Genomic DNA, 3139 nt, shown 5'->3' with positions numbered 1-3139 from the left:
CCTGCTTTCTTTGTCCTGCTCACAGTGCTTGAATCATAGTAACCATTTAATAAAGGCTTATGGACTGACTGATTGATTTATATATTGTGCCAATGATGCCTCCTGGCCAGATAACCTGTCTGGGAAGGTAGCTGGGAAAAGTAGGTGGAAAATTAGGGGGGGGAAAAGGAAGGCTACCTTTCCCTTGAGGAGCTTCCATTTCATCCTATTTGGGCATGACACCAGAGTTGGGACAGACCCCTTCTGCGTGGTCTCTTAATCATAATTTGAACTTCAGTACCATGTTGAATGTCTGGATATTCTGAGACTCTTCATCCTTTTTTTTAAAAAACATTTATTAATATTCATTTTTAACATGGTTACATGATTCATGCTCCTACTTTCCCGTTCACCCCCCACCACGATCCCCCCACCCATGGCCGATGCACATCTTCGTCCTTTCTTAATAGGGTTAGAGTTTCTCCCTTCTCCCCCCTCACCCATACTATTCTATTCTCTAGTTCCAAGAGAACCTCCTATTATAGCTGGAAATAATCTATTTATTGGCTGACTTCCTAGGAGACCTCCAATTTTCTCTACTGACCTGAGTGACAACTACTGACTTTTGAATTTCCTACTAAGTATTCTGTGACCCACAAAGGGAAACAAATTCAATTTCCCCTCACAGGCTTCTTAGGGTGGGCAACCCAGACTAATAAAACAACTAGGTGGTATGGTAGACAGAGTACTGGACCTGGAAATATTTACTAGCAATTGTGACTCTGGACAAGTCACTTAATTTCTGCCTCTGTTTCCTCCACTTTAAAATGGAAAATTCAGAGGTGGTGAGTACTCTTTTGGGGAAACTTTTCTACTTTCTTCCTATTTTTGAACCATCGATCAACTTTCTTCCCTTGTTGTCAGGTCGGGCAAGGTATGGTGTACCACACCAAGGGCCTTTTTGTCGTTCATCACATCACGGCTGAAGGGGCAAAATATAAACTGTGAAAAATAAGAAAGATTTTTATGGCTACAAAAGGCATCCCTCATCTGGTGACCCACGATGCCCGTAGGATCTGATATCCAGATCCACTAATCAAAGTAAATGGCAATGTCTAGATTAATTTAAAGACTGGCAAGATTACTGATTTCATCAAATTTGACAGTGACAACCTGCATATGGTGACCGATGGTGCCAACTTAGGTCAAATTGGCATGATGACTAACAGGGAGAAGCATTCTGGATCTTTTGATGTTGTCCATGTGAAGGATGCCAATGGCAATAGCTTTGCCACTAGGCTTTCAAGCATATCTGTTATTGGCAAAGGTAATAAACCTTGGATTTCTCTACTCCAAGGAAAAAGGTTTTACCATTGCTAAAGAAAGAGATAAGAGACTGGCAGCCAAACAAAGGCAGTAGATAAATGAAAATGAAGCCTAATGGTAGATGTGATCAGATAGACAATATAAGGAAAAGAATTTGTCAGTTTTGGTAATTGATATTATCATAAATAATCAGTATGTGGTTAGAATGTACCTGTGTAGACTGGTTTTCCTTTACAACTTTAGAGTTATTGTAGCTTAATAATACAGCATATGTTATGTCTGCCTTTTATGATTTATTGACTTAATTTAAAGCTAGTTTGAGATTAATTTTTGTAAGAATTTTTTGTGCATTTGAAAAAGAAGGCTTATTCTCTGTTTATCTTGCTTAGTTCTCTCCATATAACTTATAATTCTAATGGATCCAAGTTCAGATCAAATATCTACTGTTAACCTCTGTGTTTTATCATTCTCATTTTGGAATGTTGATATGTATTATAATATTTTTCTTTTCTTGTATTTTCTTGTATTTTCCCTTATACTTCCTTTTCTGAACTTAGTAGTTGTGTTTGGTTTAAATAAAATCAGAATTGTTGCAAAAATAAAAAAAATAAAATGGGAAATTTGTTGTTGTTGTACTCAGCAGTTCTTAAAGACACACACACACACACACACACACACAGAGTCTACATAAAGCAGTAGAAGACAGGACACTATATTGCTTCTAGTCTAAAACTCTAGCTAATTTTTGAAAGAGGATGTGGTTAACTAAATCTTCATAGACAAAGGGAGATGTCAGCGAAAAGTATAAGACAGACAAATGTACACTCCACCATGATGCCCACAATCATGTTATATTTATAGTCCTATAGTGTCATCTTCAATTCCTGGGGAATTTTAAAACATCATTAAAGATATGGTTAGCAAACATCTAGAAAACAAAATATCAATTTAGCTCTGGCTTCTTCAATGGCATGTAGCAAGTTATCCTTTCGTTTATTTTTTCCCACTTCCTTATTTGGTAGAGTAGGGGAAATACTATTCTACAAATAGATATCACCTAGGACTTAGCCAAGGATTTGATAAAGTATTTTATGGTTTTTCCATAATGGTTATTCCTGTGTAGAAGATGGAGGTATTGAAGAACTATACAGTTAGCTAGATGCAGAACTAGACTCAATGAGTATTAATTCAATAATGGTTCAAGATCAACCTGGAGGTGGGTTTTTAATGTGCTCCAGGGATCTGTACTTGGCCTAATTATGACATTTAATGTTTTTATCAGTGACTTGAATTAAAAACTTAGATGACACAATTTTCAGATTTGCAGATGGCCTAAAGCTAATATCCTAGAAATAGAATTAGGACCCAAAAATTTATTGATGGGTTAAATTTTGAGGTTGGATCTGATAAGATTAAATTCAGTAGAGAAGAATATAAAACCTCATACTACAATTAGAAAAATCAACTTCACAAGTACAGACTAGGAGAGGCACTACTAGGCAGTTATTCTAAAAATCTGCAAAAGACTTGGGATTTTCAAAGTGGGTCTCCATGATACTAGAAAGGGCAAGATAGGGCCAGGATATAACAGTGATTTTTGTTAGAAGTCTGTGTCGTGTCCTTGGGTCTGTTGGTGCAGCCTCACTGCCTATTGTATGGGAATAGTGAGGGAGGACTGTTGAGTGAGCTCAATGAGAGATCTGGGTTTAGTTTTTTTGTTTTTACTTTTTTTTGGATTCTGGGTATTCTACACCATAAGGAAAGTTGAAGTCGCTTTATCTTTGGTGTATAATTTCTATTTTTGGAGAAGTTTGGGAGGTTGTGGGGATAAGAA

General features: G+C 36.8%; 1 pseudogene; it reads left to right on the top strand.

The window, feature by feature from the left end:
• Positions 1-758: 758 nt before the first annotated feature.
• On the top strand, positions 759-1399 carry LOC123252205 (annotated as a pseudogene).
• The last annotated feature ends 1740 nt before the right edge of the window (positions 1400-3139 follow it).

Source organism: Gracilinanus agilis, chromosome 6 (assembly GCF_016433145.1).
Source record: "Gracilinanus agilis isolate LMUSP501 chromosome 6, AgileGrace, whole genome shotgun sequence".
In the NCBI taxonomy this organism is placed as follows: domain Eukaryota; kingdom Metazoa; phylum Chordata; class Mammalia; order Didelphimorphia; family Didelphidae; genus Gracilinanus; species Gracilinanus agilis.
Note: the sequence above shows the minus strand (reverse complement) of the source record. Positions and strands in the feature narration are given on the sequence as shown.